The sequence below is a fragment of the Salmo trutta genome, chromosome 14 (genome assembly GCF_901001165.1).
Source record: "Salmo trutta chromosome 14, fSalTru1.1, whole genome shotgun sequence".
Classification (NCBI taxonomy): domain Eukaryota; kingdom Metazoa; phylum Chordata; class Actinopteri; order Salmoniformes; family Salmonidae; genus Salmo; species Salmo trutta.
The window spans coordinates 11,759,672-11,782,055 of NC_042970.1; the positions used below are offsets into that span (position 1 = coordinate 11,759,672).

At 42.8% G+C, this 22,384-nt stretch overlaps 1 protein-coding gene across 2 annotated transcripts in view; it reads left to right on the forward strand.

Annotated features, from left to right (window-relative positions):
* Positions 1-439: 439 nt before the first annotated feature.
* Positions 440-22,384, forward strand: part of LOC115207396 (metabotropic glutamate receptor 4) — a 253,761-nt gene continuing 231,816 nt past the window's right edge. For both annotated transcript variants that reach the window (XM_029774441.1, XM_029774442.1), the window contains exon 1: positions 440-881. The gene's annotated coding sequence lies outside the window, so the exon portion shown is untranslated. The remainder of the gene's footprint in view (positions 882-22,384) is intronic.

Here is a 22,384-nt window from a genome sequence, read left to right on the forward strand (position 1 = left end):
TTTGGCTTGATCATTCTAAAAGAACAGCATGTTCAGAAATAGGAAAATGCAGCATACAATACAGCAAGCATCGCATTGGCAATGCAGCGTCTGTTAGAGAAAGCTCGCCTGTTTGCAGGATTAGGGTATAACTCCAAAACAAGTAAACTCAGTGAATTTCAAGTCTGAAATTAAATGAAGCTTAGTGTAGCAGGTGGTCTAATCGACATAGCATAAATCAAAAAGAATACCAGCACCATTTAATAAGTGCATGGCGCACTCTTTCTTGGAATGTGGTGTAACTGCCTTCTGGTAATTGTGAAATATTTGCGCATTCTATCCGGTTCTCAGCAAAGGCATTGATACCAATCCCTTTACCAAAATGAAATGTGCATTTTGCTGCGTTGCATTATGATCAAATGAATTCAGTGGGCGCTGAGTGCACTCCATCGATTGGACAGTGCTGTCTCCATTCCGCGGGCATGCGAGGTTTGCTTTTCAGTCATCTTCATTATCAGGAAATGTCAATATATGTTGTTTAAACACAATAAGTGACTGTAGTATAAAGGCTAATTTACGTCACCGGTCAATTCGATTTATCTGTAATCAGCAGCAGGCAACGAAAGTTAGGCGAGTCAAGACTTTCAGCAGCACTTTCCACTGAAAGCTCTCCAGCGGCTTTGGGATCGAGACAGCCTACTCAAACGCATGGATTTCTTTGGGATATTTCAAACGATGGATGGAGCTTTTTGGAAGTAAGGTCGAGGACATTCTTCAAGTAATCTACACAATATTACCAACAGGAACGACATTTTTCTTGATTCTTACATTGACACGTTTGTGCATTGGATATGGGTCAGTTCACACCGAGAAGATTCTGCCAGAGCAGACCCGGTAAAGGGGTAAGTAGCCGTAAAATGGGTCAACTTTGAAATTCAAATATGAAGTAGAAGATAGACAAAGGCATTCAATTATTCACATTTCAGTACGCTCAAGATCTATATGTGGTTGTATTAAATTAACTGAAAGCAATTATTTAGACAAACGGAAGTGTTGTAGCCTAGGAGTTTGTGTAGCCTAATGATTTTTACTATAATGACACAATTGCAAAATATAGGCAAATACTTGCAGAGAAACGTCGAGATCTCATTATGTGGTGTTTGTGTACCCTGAGAAGTGCAACACCACGAATATTGAGGCACGCATTGATTGTAAGATTGTTTATGTATAAAGGTGCAGCGTGTGTGTGCAGGTCTGTGTCCGCACCCGTAGTCCACATGGAAATGATGCGGACTGCAGAGCAACGAGATATGTTTTTGTCAGGAAGCGAACAAACGAAGTTATGTTGCTTCATGTATGCATTTGTGGGGCAAACAATGTTATAATTGATCGAAAATATCTCACTACTGATATCTACAATTATTTTGAGCCACTATGGAAGTGCATGAGTAACTGACTCTGCTATTCAGACGAGTTAGAAATATCACAGCATGTGAGGTGCCTTCTATACCCCACCATATGCATCCTTGCAATAACTTCGATACGTCGGAGAAAACTCCGGTGTGTTAGAAATATTTCCCACTCTAGATGTTCTACAGCTGTGCTGTGCAGCATCCTCTTGGCAATCCGAGAAAACGATCTGGAGACACACGTGTGGTGTCCAATGGAATGGAAAACTATTAACTGACACAACTGTCAATTGAGAGGAATTGTGGTGGATATAGGTAGTCATAAAAAACCCCACCACGGATAGTCTGAAGGACTAGTCGGCTGCACCATGCAACAGCTTTTAGAAGTTTTGACATTTCTCATTGGAAATGTTAACACATTGGGTTTGCACATTCATTTTCTTACCAACATCACCCTATGATAATTCCAATGTTCAGTGGAAGTCAGCCTTTTATGACCAAGTATTCTTAAAGGTCCAATGCAGCCGTTTTTATCTCAATATCAAAAATTGATGTAGCTAGATGGTCTGAAACCGCTCCCATGCAAAACACGCTGAAATTTCAGGTGGTATTTTCAAACAGTTCTTACACTAAAAATACATGATCAGAATTTTCACAATTTCACAGTATTATTCCAATTTCATAGTGTGGAAATATATGTATATATACAGTGCATTCTGAAAGTTTTCAGAAACCTTGACTTCTTCCACATTTTGTTACGTTACAGCCTTATTCTGAAATGTATTAATTAAAAACATTTCCTCAGCAATCTACACACAATACCCCATCATGACAAAGCGATAAACATTTTTTTTTTAATCTTTGCAAATGTATAAAAAATAAAACATAGAAATACCTTATTTACATAAGTATTCAGACCCTTTGCTATGAGACTCGAAATTGAGCTCAGGTGCATCCTGTTTCCATTGATCATCCTTGAGATGTTTCTACAACTTGTTTTGTAGTCCACCTGTGGTAAATGCAATTGATTGGACATGATTAGGAAAGGCACAGACCTGTCTATATAAGGTCCCACAGTTGACAGTGCATGCCAGAGCAAAAACCAAGCCATGAGGTTAAAGGAATTGTGTCGAGGCACAGATCTGGGGAATGCAACCAAAACATTTCTGCAGCATTTAAGGTCCACAAGAATAGAGTGGCCTCCATCATTCTTAAATGGAAGAAGTTTAGAACCACCAAGACTCTTCCTAGAGCTGGCCGCCCGGCCAAACTGAGCAATCGGGGGAGAAGGGCCATGATCAGGGAGGTGACCAAGAACCCAATGGTCACTCTGACAGAGCTCTAGAGTTCCTCTGTGGAGATGGGAGAGCCTTCCAGAAGGACAACCATTTCTGCAGCACTCCACCAATCAGGCCTTTATGGCAAAGTGACCAGACGGAAGCCACTCCTCAGTAAAAGACACTTGACAGCCTGGTTTGGGATGAATTGGAACGCAGAGTGAAGGAAAAGCAACCAGTGCTCAGCATATGTGGGAACTCCTTCAAGACTGCTGGAAAAGCATTCCTCATGAAGCTGGTTGAGAGAATGCCAAGAGTGTGCAAAGTTGTCATCAAGGCAAAAAGGTGGCTTCTTTGAAGAATCTCAAATACAACTTATATTTTGATTTGTTTAACACTTTTTTGGTTACTACATGATTCCATATGTGTTATTTCGTAGTTTTGATGTCTTCATTATTATTCTACTATGTAGAAAATTGTAAAAATAAAGAAAATCACTTGAATGAGTGGGTGTGTCCAAACCTTTGACTGGTGTTGTATATATATATATACACTGCTCAAAAAAAATAAAGGGAACACTTAAACAACACAATGTAACTCCAAGTCAATCACACTTCTGTGAAATCAAACTGTCCACTTAGGAAGCAACACTGATTGACAATAAATTTCACATGCTGTTGTGCAAATGGAATAGACAACAGGTGGAAATTATAGGCAATTAGCAAGACACCCCCAATTAAGGAGTGGTTCTGCAGGTGGGGACCACAGACCACTTCTCAGTTCCTATGCTTCCTGGCTGATGTTTTGGTCACTTTTGAATGCTGGCGGTGCTTTCACTCTAGTGGTAGCATGAGACGGAGTCTACAACCCACACAAGTGGCTCAGGTAGTGCAACTCATCCAGGATGGCACATCAATGCGAGCTGTGGCAAGAAGGTTTGCTGTGTCTGTCAGCGTAGTGTCCAGAGCATGGAAGCGCTACCAGGAGACAGGCCAGTACATCAGGAGACGTGGAGGAGGCCATAGGAGGGCAACAACCCAGCAGCAGGACCGCTACCTCCGCCTTTGTGCAAGGAGGAGCAGGAGAAGCACTGCCAGAGCCCTGCAAAATGACCTCCAGCAGGCCACAAATGTGCATGTGTCTGCTCAAACGGTCAGAAACAGACTCCATGAGGGTGGTATGAGGGCCCGACGTCCACAGGTGGGGGTTGTGCTTACAGCGCAACACCGTGCAGGACGTTTGGCATTTGCCAGAGAACACCAAGATTGGCAAATTCGCCACTGGCGCCCTGTGCTCTTCACAGATGAAAGCAGGTTCACACTGAGCACATGTGACAGACGTGACAGAGTCTGGAGACGCCGTGGAGAACGTTCTGCTGCCTGCAACATCCTCCAGCATGACCGGTTTGGCGGTGGGTCAGTCATGGTGTGGGGAGGCATTTCTTTGGGGGGCCGCACAGCCCTCCATGTGCTCGCCAGAGGTAGCCTGACTGCCATTAGGTACCGAGATGAGATCCTCAGACCCCTTGTGAGACCATATGCTGGTGCGGTTGGCCCTGGGTTCCTCCTAATGCAAGACAATTCTAGACCTCATGTGGCTGGAGTGTGTCAGCAGTTCCTGCAAGAAGAAGGCATTGATGCTATGGACTGGACCACCCGTTCCCCAGACCTGAATCCAATTGAGCACATCTGGGACATCATGTCTCGCTCCATCCACCAACGCCACGTTGCACCACAGACTCTCCAGGAGTTGGCGGATGCTTTAGTCTAGGTCTGGGAGGAGATCCCTCAGGAGACCATCCGCCACCTCATCAGGAGCATGCCCAGGCATTGTAGGGAGGTCATACAGGCACGTGGAGGCCACACACACTACTGAGCCTCATTTTGACTTGTTTTAAGGACATTACATCAAAGTTGGATCAGCCTGTAGTGTGGTTTTCCACTTTAATTTTGATTGTGACTCCAAATCCAGACCTCCATGGGTTGATAAATTGGATTTCCATTGATTATTTTTGTGTGATTTTGTTGTCAGCACATTCAACTATGTAAAGAAAAAAGTATTTAATAAGATTATTTCTTTCATTCAGATCTAGGATGTGTTGTTTAAGTGTTCCCTTTATTTTTTTGAGCAGTATATATAACACAGGGAAATCACGTTTTTGACAGCACAGCCCCTTTAACAAGATCTTTCTAAATACGATGGTGACAGACATACACCTGAAAATGAACGGCCATGTCTTATGGAAGATGTGGTAAATATCAGACATTGGTTTCTGCAGAGGTTGCACTGGAGTATGACCTCTGGGGAATTGAACACTGCCTTGAAAGTCAGATTACAGTAATGACATCATGATATTAATAATGCTGTTTCCATTTGCAGGATATCTATACCCCAGGCCTCTCTTTGTCTGTTTAGGGTATAAGATAAGCTCTGTTCTATCTTTGACTCAGCTTGCCTTCAAATCGGACCGCTGACATGATTGCTTCCAAATGTGCACTTTTCTGCAGATCATTTTTTTTCTTGTTTTTGACAAACGTACAGCTAAAAGGGAAAAGTACTCTACATATCACTGGGTTAATTATCTGAAGAGGCTGACTAAGAACAACATTTTTTATTTAGATTCAATTTAGCCCAGTCTTTGAGGTTCCCCTGGATAGATTTGATGTCTTCTGTTATTGGGTTATTCCTTCTGGCATGTTCTTAATGAACACAGCCACTGGTAGCCTAGCTACATGATGCTAGACAGATAGAGAACACATGTGATGTGAGCAGATCCCAGGGGGAGACAGGTTGTGTGTACTGGGCTACTGTATCAATGCAACACGCTGCATGGAAAAAGAGGTGCAGGGCTCAAACAGCTTTAGATTTACTTTACCCTGCGTCGCTCTGCTGCTCCCCCCTCCCCCTCTCTTTCATTCTCTGTCTTTCTCTTTTCTATCTATCTCTCTCTGTACCTCTCTCTCTCTCTGTCTCTCTCTTTCTCTCTCTCTGTGTCTGTCTGTCTGTCTGTCTGTCTGTCTGTCTGTCTGTCTGTCTGTCTGTCTGTCTGTCTGTCTGTCTGTCTGTCTGTCTGTCTGTCTGTCTGTCTGTCTGTCTGTCTGTCTGTCTGTCTGTCTGTCTGTCTGTCTGTCTGTCTCTCTCTCTCTCTCTCTCTCTCTCTCTCTCTCTCTCTCTCTCTCTCTCTCTCTCTCTCTCTCTCGGTTTAACAAGTGCACACTCAGCAAGAGCCCTCTGGGTAGCCCACTGTTCTTAAGTTTCTTTAATATGCCATGGGGCAGAATGTAAGCAGCTATGGAGTAGATAGAATAGAGTAATGCTATACCAAGTTAATAATGTATGGCTACATGCATAACATATTATACTGGCTCTTAATAGATGGTGTTATTGCTGTTTGACATTCCAATCTAGTTCAGAGTGGTCATGTGTCTAGGACATCCATTTATTTAAAGTGAATAAAATCACAGTAATCAACATTTAGTATGTTATCCAAATACCAAGTAGAAACAACGGTAGCGTATTTTCAACAGAGTCTCTAGAGAGTGGTTCATTGTTGCTTATGCTTTGGATTTTATATAGAAGATAAAGAGAAATTGGAGGATGGATTTCCAAAAAACAGCCCAATGACTTCCCCTGGAGCGATGTTGTTCCGTCTGTAAAGAGTTTGGCTGGGAAGGAAGGGGACTTCCATTGGGCTGTGCAGCCAATCACGAGCCCGAGTTCCAGCTTCAGTCTCCTCCCGGCAGATACCATCTGCTCATTGAAGGCCCCGTCCAAGCAGCTCTGTGTTGGTAGAATGGAGAGAGAGAGAAAGAGAGAGATAGGGGGGAGGTGGGAAGGGGGGGGGGGAGAGAGAGAGAGGGAGACAGGGAGGGTTGGTGGGAGAAAGAGAGGTAGATAGAGAGAGATGCAACACTGCGCTAGACTGACTCATACTGGCAAGATTTGTCTGTATGGCTCCCTTGTATGTTCCGTGACCATGGCATTAATTCGTAAGGGTTCTGTGTCAGGAATTGAGTTTTCTGTAGGCATCGACTCCTAAAAAACACTTTGACCATTCCATATCGTTACCCAGGTGAGGTTTGTGGAATGCAACAAGCCCAATGCAGTCTTGATCTCTGTCCACACAATCTGTGATGTAGAGTAAACTGCTTATTCACTATGAACAGGGCAGAATGTCCTGACTCCTGAGAGGATTCATTAATTCATACTACTAACAGTGGATAAAGAAAAGTAACCCATCTGTCTATTCAATAGACACAGTCAAGATCTGACTTTTATAGAGGAAAGAGGAAGTCCATCAGTTCTGGAGCTTTATGGTTACAGTTTTTCAATTGGAGACATAAGACGTAACAATTGTATTTCTTAAACTGTGCTTAAACGTACCTAGATATAACAGAACAGCCATTATCAAATGTTTTAATACATCTGCAGAATGTCTGATCATTTTCTTGCCTTTGGACCTGGATTGCATATCTTTAAGCTGTTGCCTAATATGTGGGTGTCATCATAAGGTGTTGCCAGAAATTGATTCAAAAGCGCTTAAATTGATCATGTGTGTCTTCAGAGAAGGTCTGTACAACAGTAGACCATGCACATTAAAGCAAGGCCATGATTGAAGTTATGTGAATATCTGTCTCAAACACAGCCACCCACACTCGCATGTGTATGCTCTCTCTCTCTCTCTCTCTCTCTCTCTCTCTCTCTCTCTCAAACTAAATATATGCAGAATAGAAAGCTCCTCAAGAATGTTAAGAGTATATCCTGAGTCATTGTACGCAAAGCATTCTCCTAGGGCTGACTGTTGTGAAATGGACTGTGAAATGAGTGCACTTAACATCCCCTAACTCACTGGATTATACACATCGCAGAAGGTTACGCCATCACCCTGCCTCTGCCTCTCAACACTTCCCCAAGTCCCATTCACCTTTAATACCGTCAAATAAACATTCAGAGCGCATTTCCGCAGACAACCCCGCACAAACATCCAAATGATGAATGGAGAGGAGTTGTTTCTGTTGAATTAACTACAGCCATAACATCAGGTTCCAACACATTGACACTGACAGTGGTTGAATGTAGAGAGCAGCAAGATGAAAAAAAAGAAGACTTCCCTGATTGTAACACGTGTGTCATATCAATCTCAAAGGAAAAGATATCCTGAAATGGAGTCTATTTCACCGCTCTAATGCAGCAACAATCGTTATGTTTACATGCCAAAGAACATGAGCTGAAGTGAGAGCCGTGGCTGAGGCACTGATCATAGCATTTTCAACAGTGCAGTTCAAGAAGAGTTAAGAAAATATTTCCCAAATAAACAAAAATAAAATAAAACATTTATAAAAAAAGTTATTGTGTTACTTTTTATATTTTTTAATTTTTTACTTTAGTTTATTTGGTAAATATTTTCTTAACTCTTCTTGAACTGCACTGTTGGTTAAGGGCTTATAAGTAAGCATTTCACGGTAAGGTCTACACTTGTTGTATTCGACGCATGTGACAAATAAAGTATGATTTAATTTCATTTGATATAAGCCCTGTTCTGAATATCCCTTTTAGTCACACTATCCTCTCTCTGGCTATTCACTGTAACACACTTTCTGTGACATGGATTCCGATTGGATCGTTTGCCATGCTTAAACATCATTCTGTTGAAAATGCTTGTGCCATCGCTTGTTAGCCATCTGAAACCTTGTCATCTTTCGATCCTTGCAGTATTTTAATTGCATGCAATAAAATAACCCACATGGGAGTCAGTTTCATAGGCACCAAGAATAACAACTCAACCTGATATTTTCTAATTGATTTTTTATTTCTGCTCTCTAAAGAGTGACGAAAGAAATGCTAACCGGTGTTAAAGGGTCAATCTGCAGTTCAAACGATAACAAAGAGGTAGCACCCTGCCACTTTTTGAGTAAACAACTGAGGGATGGGGCCAGAGAAATGTAACCACTCTCAAATGAATATCCAGAGCTACAAATGCCAGGACTGACATCCATGATATGAAGGTGATAGTTCTAACCATGTTTTAAAGCGAATTAGTGTTTGTTTACTACTACACTGTTTATAAACAATGGAGTAAAACAAGCTTATATTTTGGGTTCTGATGGGGAATGACAGTTGAAGTCAGCTCATGAGGCATTTCTAAGTTATATTCTTCAAGAATCAGTGGTTATATATCATTAAAACCTCTTGCATCTAGACGTTCCGCTAGCGGAACGCCTCGCCACATATCCAATGGAAGAACGTGGCACGAAATACAAATACCTCAAAAATGCAATAATTTAAATTTTTCAACCATACGACTATTTTACACCATTTGAAAGATAAGACTCTCGTTAATCCAACCACATTGTCCGATTTCAAAAAGGCTTTACAGCGAAAGCAAAACATTAGATTATGTTAGGAGAGTACCCAGCCAAAAATAATCACACAGCCATTTTCAAAGCAAGCATATGTCACAAAAACCCAAAACACAGCTAAATGCAGCACTAACCTTTGATGATCTTCATCAGATGACACTCCTAGGACATTATGTTATACAATACATGCATGTTTTGTTCAATCAAGTTCATATTTATATAAAAAAAACTGCTTTTTACATTAGCATGTGACGTTCAGAACTAGCATTCCCACCCAAAACTTCCAGTAAATATACTAAATTACTCATCATAAATGTTGACAAAATACATAACAATTATTTTAAGAATTATAGATACAGAACTCCTTTATGCAATCGCTATGTCAGATTTTAAAATAGCTTTTCTGCGAAAGCACATTTTGCAATATTCTGAGTACATAGCTCAGCCATCACAGGCTAGCTATTCAGAAACCCGCCAACTTCGGGGCTCACTAAACTCAAGAATTACTATTAGAAAAATGGTATTACCTTTGCTGTTCTTCGTCAGAATGCACTCCCAGGACTGCTACTTCCACAACAAATGTTGTTTTTGTTCCAAATAATCCATAGTTATGTCCAAATACCCCCGTTTTGTTTGTGCGTTCAGGTCACTATCCAAAGGGTAACGCGCGAGCGTTTTTCCAGACAAAAAAATGCAAAATGTTCGATTACCGTACTTAGAAGCATGTCAAACGCTGTTTAAAATACATTTTTATGCTATTTTTCTCGTAAAATAGCAATAATATACCAACCGGACAATGCTGTATTCATTCAAAAAGGAAGAGAAAAAATGGTGAGTTCTCGTGACCGCGCATCTCCAATCTCTCTGTCACCAGGCAGTCCACTGACAAACTGTGCTCCTGTTATCTTCCCAGAGACAGGAGATGCCTCAATCCGGTTTCTGAAGGCTTTAGAGAGCCAATGGAAGCCTTAAAAAGTGTCACGTAACAGCTCAGATACTGTAGTTTCGATAGAGAAGCAACAGAAGGACTACAAATTCGCAGACAGGCCACTTCCTGCTTGGAATCTTCTCAGGTTTTTGCCTGCCATATGAGTTCTGTTATACTCACAGACACCATTCAAACAGTTTTAGAAACTTGAGTGTTTTCTATCCAAATCTACTAATAATATGCATATTCTTGTTTCTGGGCAAGAGTAGTAACCAGTTTAAATCGGGTACGTTTTTTATCCGGCCGTGAAAATACTGCCCCCTATCCCAGACAGGTTAATTAAAAGTAAAAAAATAGATGTAGCAATCACATGTTAAGAGTAAAGTTCGTTTAGGTTCTCTATTAGCAACGGTGTCTGTCACCCAGAATAACTTCACATTGTGACAGTGCAAATATCTCTCTCTTTCTCTCTCTGTCTCTCTGTCTCTCTGTCTCTGTCTCTCTCGCTTCAATTCAAAGGTGCAAGTTAGCAGGTAACTATAATTATTATCTCAGATGTCATGATCAGTTATGTATGGACCATTACTTGGGGAGGGGAAAGAGGCTCACACATCACTCATCCATCCAAACCTTCCAAAATGGTCTCCTCTGCTCTGAAATAGATTTACCTTCTGTGATAATATGGGTCTAAGGCTGGAGCTGGAGCCGGAGCTGGGGCTGGGATCGACAGGCTATATGATGGTGTTGATGTTGGGGTTGGAGACATAAGAGGACAGGCATTATTTTTTATGATGCCTTCTGATGATTCATTGAACTATGTGAGCAGCAAGACTGATTAGATTGTATTCCTTCTTCTCTTTACCGTGGATGACAGGATGACAGCCTCGGAATGAGGCCGTATTCAGATTGGATCTGGACTGGACAACATACACACACACGCACACGCACACACACACATACCCCAGCTACGTTGACGCGTGGTCCTAAGTTAGACAGACATAAACACACACTCTGCTGCAAGTACATAGTCATGCTCATGGTGCTGCTTTGCTGTGATTCATTCAGTCACAGTGTTGCACAACATTGCACAGCCATTGGTCTACTTTACAGTGATCTAAAGTGATCTACAGACATAGTGCTTATATTGTACTAGGACTATATGAAGGAACCACACAGCCTTTGCCATCTGTCTATTCAATAGACACAATCAAGATCTGACTTTTGTAGAGGAAAGAGGAAATCCATCAGTTCTGAAGCTTTATGGTTACACTTTTTCAATTGGAGACCTAAGCCGTAAGAATTTTCTTTTTTAAACTGTGCTTAAACGTACCTAGATATAGCAGAACAACCATGATCAAAAGTTTAAATACATCTGCAGAATGTCTGATCATTTTCTTGCCTTTGGACCTGGATTGCACATCTGAGACACACTTTTGCAAAAGTGTAAATACAATTGCCAGCAATGAATACAAAAGTGTTTTGTTCACAGAATATAAACACATTGTTTTCATTAGAAGAGAAAACGTTTCAAAAGTGTTCACTGTTTCTGGAAATCAGTAAATACTACTGCACAAAATTGTAAATAGCTTCATCAGTAGTACATCAGGTAGAATATAGGGAAAGATCAAGCAAGGCATGTCTAATTTGTATGTTCTTTTTTTAAACATTGCAGATATTTGTAAAAAAAAATTCACCTTTATTTAACCAGGTAGGCTAGTTGAGAACACGTTCTCATTTACAACTGCGACCTGGCCAAGATAAAGCAAAAGCAATGCAGAGATGACAGAGAATGAAGTGGTTTCTTCTAAGTAACTGTGGGTTACTCCTAAATCATCATCCCCAACATTGTGAGCTTCCATTATACAGCTTTGCTTTGGTATGGATTGAGGCCTGTACATTGGTATCAGATGTGTTCCACTGTATTCACCTTTCCTTATTTAAATTGGGGATTCTGATCATCATGATTTAGTGACTGCAAAGAAAATCTATTGACCACCGGGATTTTTTAAAAGCCTGACTAACTTTCTGTTTTGTCAGCTTATACTCAGCTTAGGTTTGTGTTAATCTTTTTGCAGACAGTAATTTTCTTTTGAGGAATGTATTAGCAACTTTGAAGGTATCATATAATTTTGATGAATGTATTTATGTTTGAGAAGGGCAAATACATTTTGAAAATGCATTTAGTGTTTTCCAAAAGGCCACCGAGTTCTGTGTCTTGAGAACTCTGTTTTGAATTGTACGCAATTCAGAAAAACTGTATTATTTATCAGGTCCTTCTTTTCATAAATCATTACTCTGTTAAATCATTGCTCACAGAAATGGTTTAAAAAATAATAATTTGAGGATTACAGTGGAGGCTGCTGAGGGGAGGATGGCACATAATAATGGCTGAAACTAGAGTGAATGGAATGGCATCAAACGCATGGAAACCATGTGTTTGATGTATTTGATACCCTTCCATCTTTTCCTTTTCAGCCATTACCACTAGCCCGTCTTCACCAATTAAGATGCCACCAACCTCCTCTGGAGGATTCATATGAAATACAGTACTATTCAGGAACAGCATGTGTTGTATCCTTTAAGCTGTTGCCTAATATGTGGGTGTCATCATAAGGTGTTGCCAGAAATTGATTCAAAAGCGCTTAAATTGATCATGTGTGTCTTCAGAGAAGGTCTGTACAACAGTAGACCATGCACATTAAAGCAAGGCCATGATTGAAGTTATGTGAATATCTGTCTCAAACACAGCCACCCACACTCGCATGTGTATGCGCACACTCTCTCTCTCGTTCTCTCTCTCTGTCTCTTGTTCTCTCTCTCTCATTCTCATTCTCTCTCTCTCACTCTCTCTCTCTCGCTCTCATTCTCTCTCATTTTCTCCCTCTCTCTCTGGTTCTCTCTCTCTTCTCTCTCTCTCGTTCTCTCTCTCTCTCACACACACACACACACACCCACACACAAACACTTAATGGGGTGGATGCGACTGCGAGAGAGTGTGTGATGTTTTAAAATCTCGGATCCCTGTACCCCACCATGGGTGTTCTCTGTCTGTCTTCCCCCGAGGGATGCTCTTCTTGTTTTGCGGAGGTAGGTTCAGCTCTAGGATTAATGAAAAGCTCCATCTTAGTCATAAAAAGAGCATTTTCACAATCTATTTAACATCATGCATACCGATGGCTCACATTAGGCACTGTTGACGTATGCTTGCCTACAGCAGTGTTTTCTGATGTGTTCAGTTGTACTGCTGTGATCTCCTCTGGTCGTCTCTACCCGCCCTACAGCCTTCCCATGGAGTGTCAGGCGTTTCTCTCATTCTCACTCTAAAGCCATTCTCCATCTTTTGCAGAGAGATGAGAGCACAGAACACAAAGGGAGGTCAGAAAAGAGTGGCGGGAGAATTAATACCAATAAGAAAGGAGCTCTTTCATCGCTGGATTTCAAATTGATTCTGGGATTTTTATTAAATAGTTTTCCAATTGCGCTTGTAATTGGGTCCTATTAGCTAATTGAATTAATTGAGCAATCACAGTGTACATTCTTTCTTGCTTCCCTTTGACTTGAGAACTGTTCTGTATAACAAAGCATTGGACTGTACTGTAGCCAGGACATCTTTCAGTGGACAGTCAGGCCTAGCCTCTACATAGCATTAAGCGATGGGAGATAGACTGACATGGAATGCTGTGGGAAGTGGAGAGAGCGTTCCAGGAGTACGGGATGTTATTACAGAGGTTGCTGCATGGTAGCTGAATTATGATTCAGTACAAGCGGTTGTAATTACACAGAGACTATGGCGAGGCCAGACCCGGGGTTGCAGCGTGTCTAGAGCATCGTGTCAGGCTATCGCATCACAGCACAGGCCCCATGATGATGATCTCCATCCATGGCATTCTAGGAAATCAGAACTCTGAAAAATTGTTGCCCTGACAACGATTCCGCCCGTGAGCAGTTGCCGTCAGGTTGGTCCCTCTCAGAGCTTTTAAAAGGCTGTTAAAGGTGCTTGTGAGACATTGCCCTCACCCCCCCCCAGCCCCCAAACAAACCCCACCCCTCCTCTTTGCTACCCCCACATACCCACAAAGCCCTCGAAGCAATATCAGTTTTCTCAGGATGTCAGCTAGCATTACCTTAACCCCCTTACGCCTGCGATCAGGGCCCAGCCATGCAGGCAGGCGAATAGGGCCAAAGCAGAGGCACTCATTCACAGCGGTGCGTAGATAGGGGAGAGGGGAGAGAGGGCAGTCATCTCTGCCACGTTGACCTTTGATGGCCTTTCGAGGACTGGAGGAACAGAACTGAGCAGGCTATGAGTGGCCGATGGATGGGTGATGGCGGTGAGTGATGGTAAAGGTAATGCCCTGATTTGTGTCATCAGTAAACATGGCATGATGACTCATGGCCACGGAGCAGAATGTTATGCAGGATCCAGACACACAATCTACTTTTGAAGGGAAGAATGACTGGAACACCCATTGGTGCTACTGTCAGTGGCTCTCTTGTCTACGTGCTTGTCTATCCAATCCTGTCCTATTCAGGTCTGGAACAACTCTCATTTAAAAAGGCAGGTCTGCAAATTCCAGGTGGCAGATAAGCAGAGGTCCCCTGAAGAGGCTAAGGGCCTCGACCTGTCCCACTGACACCGTTACTGTCAGGGTGTTGATGTAGACCTTTCATTAAAAGCCTTCAGCTGAAGGTATGTGTGATGAGACAGTCCTCTGGTCCTAATGCCAGAAGACAGGACAGGGGAAAGCACTGGGACAGAAGACAGACAGGGTAGGAGAAAAGCAGAGCCCCAGGGGACTGTCTGTCTCATAGGCCTTAATCTAACAAAGCAGGCGTAAAAAGACGCCTGAGCAGAGTCCCCACGTCCGTTTTCAGGGGAAACGGAAAGTAGTTTGAAAATACTGTATCCCTGAAAAACAGAAACATCCGCTTTCTTCCGACCCCATGGAGAGTGCATAGGCTTAAAGGGTAGCCCTGGGGTCAACTTCTGGACTCATCTGGACTCATGGGAAAATAGTGTAACGAATAGCGAATTCTATATGTGATCAGGATTTTCAAAACGGCAACCTGGTATGTCAGTCAGCCAGTTCAACATCTAGGCTGTTACAAGAGGTTGGAACTTCTTGGGGAGGTTTCTGGTGTTACACCAAGGATGCTACAATATCTCAAATTTGACTTGGATGAATTGCAGTTTGAATCCTGCTATCCATTTCAAATAAAAATCTGATTATGTTTTCCAGTACAAATGTTGTGGCAGTTACTGCCATTTCACTCAATACACATGACAGGCTCTCAATACTCACTCACACATTTTGGTAAAAAAAACACAATCCCCCTTCATAACATTTTGTATCTATTCAAAACAAATGTCACAGGACTGACTCAGTTTTGTGAAAAAAAAACAAGTGCTGATTTGTGTACATTTTTGCCAACCTAATGTCTCACAGATGACAACGAGAGAGAGAGCGATGCCATAGTACTTTGAGTCAGACGCCACTGAAAAAGCAAGAAATTAACAAATAATTGAGGCAATTAAACAATTGATTGGCACACTGCAACAACCATTTGAACGCTCTTTGAGGTGTTGCCATGTACATCTAATGATGAGTAATTGCAAACTGAAAGCTAATGAGCATATCCAGCATAGTGTGTGATGTAATACATTCATCATGCTCACTTAATGTTCATTTTCTTCTATTTGTTCACCTGCTCTTCTTCAATTCCATGAAACTCATAACCTTGAGGATAGATGGTATGATGAAGCTTTCACCATTTGTGTCCACATACAGCTGGTGGTGCAGGAACATTTAATAGGCATGCGAGACACCCCTTCTTTCAAATTACCTTCTTTGTGTATATTCATCTTAAGCAGCAGCCCTCTCCATCCTTGCGACTGCACACGACTAGCAACAAGTAACATTTGGACCAAATAGGTTTAATCTTGCAATTGAGATTCCTTATTGGGCCTGATTCATTAGTAATACATACACAGATTCTCCTGAATACGAGGAAGGAAAGGGTCTCCGTGGTTATCTTTTAATTAGACGCTGGTGGGAGACGGTGACGTTGGTAACAAGATAAGAAGAGATGGATGAAAGTGGAGGTTAATAAGGAGGTCAACTCTCTGAGTCAGATGAAGTGAAGTGAGCAGACTCTGTCCACAAACAACCCCCTATCCCCTCTAACTCCTACCCCCACCCAGTAGCCCCTAACCCCCCCTATCTCCCTATCCCCCTCTAACCCCCCTATCCCCTCAAATCCTCTATCCCCTCAAATCCTCTATCCCCTCAAACCCCCTATCCCCTCTAACCTCCCTATCCCCTCTAACCCCCATTCCCCTATCCCCTCTAACCCCCTATATCCCCATCCCCTCTAACCCCCTATCCCCCCTATCCTCCTATAGGAAAATGGCGCCAGAAGAAATGGCAGCAGTTTTACGGGGGCCCAACCAATTGTGCTATTATGTGGTTTTTTTTCGTGTTATTTGTAACTTATTTTGTACATAATGTTTCTGCAACCGTATCTTACGGCAAAAAAGAGCTTCTGGATATCAGGACAGCGATCACTCACCTCGGATTAGACAAAGATTTTTTCTTCAACAAGCAGGACGCACAGGATGTACTTCGAACACCCGACAAGGCCAACATCCCCGTCATTGGCAAGAGAAAGAGACGCAGGTACAGAGGACACAGAGCAGGATGCCTCGTAAGGATCCGCAGACGATGAGTGGGAAAGCTGCTGTTACCGTCAGTATTATTTGCCAACGTGCAATCATTGAACAATAAATTTGAAGAGGTACGATCACGAATATCCTACCAACGGGACATCAGAAACAGTAACATCTTATGTTTCATAGAATCGTGGCTGAATGACGACATGGATATTCAGCTAGCGGGATATACCCTGCACCGGCTAGATAGAACAGCACACTCCGGTAAGACGAGGGGGGGCGGTCTGTGCATATTTGTAAACAACAGCTGGTGCACGAAATCTAAGGAAGTCTCTAGATTTTGCTCATCTGAAGTAGAGAATCTAATGATAATCTGTAGACCACACGATTTGCCAAGAGAGTTTTCATCCATACGTTTCGTGGCTATTTATTTACCACCACAGATGGATGTTGGCACTGACTGCACTCAGTCAGCTGTATAAGGAAATAAGAAAACAGGAATCTGCTCAACCAGAGGTGGCGCTCCTAGGAGCCAGGGATTTTAATGCTTAAAAAAAAACTGTTAAAAAAAACTTAAATCAGTTTTACCTAATTTCTAGCAACATGTTAAATGCGCAACCAGAGTGGGAAAAAAATCTAAATCACCTGTACTCCACACACAGAGATGCATACAAAGCTCTCCATTTGATAAATCTGACCAGAATTATATCCTCCTAATTCCTTCTTACAAGCAACAATTAAAGCAGGAAGCACCAGTGACTCGGTCTATAAAAAAGTGGTCAGATGAAGCAGATGCTAAACTACAGGACTGTTTTTCTAGCACAGACTGGAACATGTTCTGGTATTCTTCTGATGGCATTGAGGAGTACACCACATCAGTCACTGGCTTTATCAATAAGTGCATTGAGGACGTTGTTCCCACAATGACCGTACGTACATACCCCAACCAGAAGCCATGGATTACAGGCAACATTTGCACTGAGCTAACAGGTAGAGCTGCTGCTTTCAAGGTGCGAGACTCTAACCCGGAAGATTCTAAGAAATCCTGCTATGCCCTCCGACAAACCATCAAACAGGCAAAGCGCCAATACAGGGCTAAGATTGAATCATACTACACCGGCTCCGACGCTCGTCGGAAGTGACAGGGCTTCCAAACTATTACAGACTACAAAGGGAAGCACAGTCGCGAGCTGCCCAGTGACACGAGCCTACCAGACAAGCTAAATCACTTCTATGCTCGCTTCGAGGCAAGCAAAACTGAGGCATACATGAGAGCATCAGCTGTTCCGTAGCCGACGTGAGTAAGACCTTTAAACAGTTCAACATTCACAAGGCCACAGGGCCAGACGGATTACCAGGACGTGTGCTACTGGCATTTGCTGACCAACTGCCAGGTGTCTTCACTGACATGTCCCTGATTGAGTCTGTAATACCAACATGTTTCAAGCAGACCACCATAGTCCCTGTGCCCAAGAACACTAAGGCAACCTGCCTAAATGACTACAGACCCGTAGCACTCATGTCCGTAGCCATGAAGTGCTTTGAAAGGCTGGTAATAGCTCACATCAACACCATTATCCCAGAAACTCTAAACCCACTCCAATTTGCATACCGCCCAAACAGATCCACAGATGATGCAATCTCTATTGCACTTCGCACTGCCCTTTCCCACCTGGACAAAAGGAACACCTACTTGAGAATGCTATTCATTGACTACAGCTTAGTGTTCAACACCATAGTTGCCTCAAAGCTCATCACTAAGCTAAGGGTCCTGGGACTAAACACCTCCCTCTGAAACTGGATCCTTTACTTCCTGACGGGCCACCCCCAGGTGGTGAGGGTAGGTAGCAACACATCCGCCATGCTGATCCTCAACTCTGGAGCCCCTCAGTGGAGCGAGTTCAGTCCCCTCCTGTACTCCCTGTTCACCCACGACTGCGTGGCCTGGCATGACTCCAACACCATCATTAAGTTTGCAGACGACACAACAGTGGTAGGCATGATCACCGACAGCAATGAGACAGCCTATAGGGAGGAGGTCAGAGACCTGGCCGGGTGGTGCCAGAATAACAACCTATTCCTTTAGCATAATCAAGACAAAGGATATGATTGTGGACTACAGGAAAAGGAGGAACGTGCACATTCTCATCGACGGGGCTGTAGTGGAGCAGGTTGAGAGCTTCAAGTTCCTTAGTGTCCACATCACCAACAAACTAGAATGGTCTAAATACACCAAGGCAGTCGTGAAGAGGGCACAACAAAGCCTGTTCCCCCTCAGGAAGCTAAAAAGATTTGTCATGGGTCCTGCAACATCGAGAGCATCCTGACTGGTTGCATCACTGCCTGGTATGGCAACTTCTCTGCCTCCGACTTCAAGGCACTACAGAGGGTAATGTGTAAGGCACAGTACATCACTGGGGCTAAGCTGCCTGCCATCCAGGACCTCTACACCAAGCGGTGTCAGAGGAAGGTTCTAAAAAATTGTCAAACACCCCAGCCACCCCAGTCATATAATGATCTCTCTACGACCGCATGGCAAGTGGTACCGGAGTGCCAAGTCTAGGACCAAAAGGCTTCTCAACAGCTTTTACCCCCAAGCCATAAGACTCCTGAACAAGTAATCAAATGGTTAACCGGACTATTTGCATTGTCCCGCCCCCATCCCCTCTTTTACGCTGCTGCTACTCTCTGTTTATCATATATGCATAGTCACTTTAACTATACATTCATGTTGTCGTGTCTTTGGCTATGCCGGATTAAGTGATATGACATGCTATTCTATAAATAATTTCTCTGTAATTCATATATTACCTGATTAAGCTAATTAGGTGAATGTAATTAACTAGAAAGTTGGGGCACCACGAAATAATGTTTATAGAGCTGTTATCTTCCGAATAAACTCTTAAAGACCTAATAATCTTTTACATCAGTAGCAATCAATATTTAATCGTCACCTTATTTACTCTCATCTGAAAGTTGTAAATTCTTGGTTATTTTCATGAACCCTGGCTAACAAGTTGAATCAGCAATACAAAATTTGGTTTAATTATTTATTTACTAAATACCTAAAAAACACGCAGAATTACATATACACAGAATGTATCATACATTGATTACAAATGATGTCATAAAGGAAAACGTCCCTAGTGGACGGAACAGATATGACAGCTGGTTACAAAAAGAAAGGGGGTTGGGTTTGAGTGAAAGAGCGGGAAGACTGAGGAGCAAAAAGGTTTTGTGTGTCTCTATCTAGCCGTAGGCAGCTATGCTATCGTAAATACAGTATCTTATGCATTCTAAATTTCCGCCCATTTGGAAAAGGAAAATGCAATAAATATTTACTCTGAGCTGCGCTTCGATCAGTTGGTCGTAGATGGGAGGCCGGGTTGTCCTTTGAAGAATGTCTGGTGGTAGAATGGATTTGAGTTTCCCTGCATTAAAGTCCCCGGACACTGGGAGCGCCGCTTCTGGATGAGTGTTTTCCTGTTTGCTTATGGCCATATACAGCTCATTGAGTGTGGTCTTAGTGCCAGCATCGGTTTGTGGTGGTATATAGACAGCTACGAAAAATACAGATGAAAACTCTCTTGGTAAATAGTGTGGTCTACAGCTTATCCTGAGATGCTCTACCTCAGGCGAGCAATACCTCGAGACCTCCTTAGATTTTGTGCACCAGCTGTTGTTTACAAATATACATAGATCTTGTCTTACCAGAGACCGCTGTTCTATATGCCGAAAAAGCTTAAAACTCGCCAGTTGTATGTTATTCATGTCCTCGTCAAGCCACGACTCGGTGAAACATAAGATATTACAGTTTTTATTATCCTGTTGGCAGGATATACGTGATCATAGTTTGTCTATTTTATTGTCGATTGATAGTACGTTGGCTAATAGGACCGATGGTAAAGGTAGATTACCCTCTCGGCGTCGGATCCTTACAAGGCACCCAGACCTTCATCCCCATTACCTCCATCTCTTTCTCCTGTGAAATGTTTGTCTGAAGTAAATCATTCCCGACAGACTCGTTGAAGAATATATATTCCTCCAGTACGGTGTGAGTAATCACTGCCCTATCTAGAAGCTCTTTTTGGTCCCATAAGTCACGGTGGCAGAAATATCATGTACAAAATAAGTTACAAATAACGCAAAAAAACATACACAATAGCACGATTGGTTAGGGGGTTCATAAAACGGCAGCTATCTCCTTCGGCGCCATTCTCTCTCCAGTGTGTCCCGAAACAAAGCATAGTAGGTACAGCTCCTACAGCGCTGGAACTGTTCATATACTTCTCCAGTGGAAACCTAATCTGGGACTAAATTCGTTAGCAGTTTAGCTAGGTTAGCGGCTCTTTTCAGTCAGTTAATCGGGATTCCGGGGCAAGAAATATTGGTCCAAGCTGTTCAAATCTAACCATGTCATGCAATCCATGCAAAAACAATTTTGGTATTTATGCTTAACAAAGATTGATTATATTTTTGTTAAAATAACAAACTGAGTGTTTCCAGTATATAGTGTTCAGCTGCGCACTCTGATGACGTCAGGACGTGGGTGACTGGCAGACCCGACTGTCAAGGTTCCTGCTGTCTTAGCATGATACGCAAGTGACGTGTGTAAGGTAGGAGTATGATGCAGACAGCGGCCATGATCATTTAGGCATTTTGTACCCAACAAGTCTGTGTACATGAGGAGCTACTCTGGAGGTCCTAAGTGTGTCCATGCAGTCGTGGAAGAAGCCACTGGACCTGTCTCTTACAGGACTCGGAAGCCTGACGGTCAGGTGCACCACCACCATGTGGATCAGCTGCTGGGCTGCGTAGCAGCAGCCCCCTTTGATGACACCTCCCTCCTGGCCTGGATGCCCTAGACACCACACCTTTAGGTGGAAGTGGAGTGCCAACTCCAGAGCCAAACCCTGATAGTCAGCCCCCAACTTCCAGCTGAACCTTCTCTGGCCGCAACTGGGGGGCCACTTTCACAGGCACAGAGGCTACCGCCAGAGACTATGCTGGTACCTCCCTCACCACACCCTGTTAGGGTGCGCTGTCCTCCCCAACGTTATGGGGAACCCACTATGGGACTGGGGGGAAGGAGTGTTGTGTATTGAGTATAGTGGTGGTGGGTACATTAAGGACCGTGCACAGACACTCCAAATTGTTAGACTTAGTGATGCCTTTGACATTATTGATCATAGTCTGCTTCTGGCAAAACGTATGTTTTATGGCTTTACACCCCCTGCTATATTGTGGATAAAGTTACCTGTCTAACAGAACACATAGGGTGTTCTTTAATGGAAGCCTCTCCAACATAATCCAGGTAGAATCAGGAATTCCCCAAGGCAGCTGTATAGGCCCATTACTTTTATCAAAATTAACTAATGAATTGCCACTGACTTTGAGGAAAGCCAGAGTGTCTATGTATGCGGATGACTCAACACTATACATGTCAGCTACTACAGCGACTGAAATGACTGCAACACTTAACAAAGAGTTGTAGTTAGTTTCAGAGTGGGTGGCATGGAATAAGTTAGTCCTAAATATTTCTAAAACTAAAAGCATTGTATTTGGGACAAATCATTCACTAAACCCTAAACCTCAAATAAATCTTGTAATAAATAATGTGGAAATTGAGCAAGTTGAGGTGACTAAACTGCTTTGAGTTACCCTGGATTGTAAACTGTCATGGTCAAAACATATTCATACAACAGTAGCTGAGACGGGGAGAAGTATATCCATGATAAGGCATTGCTCTACCTTCTTGACAG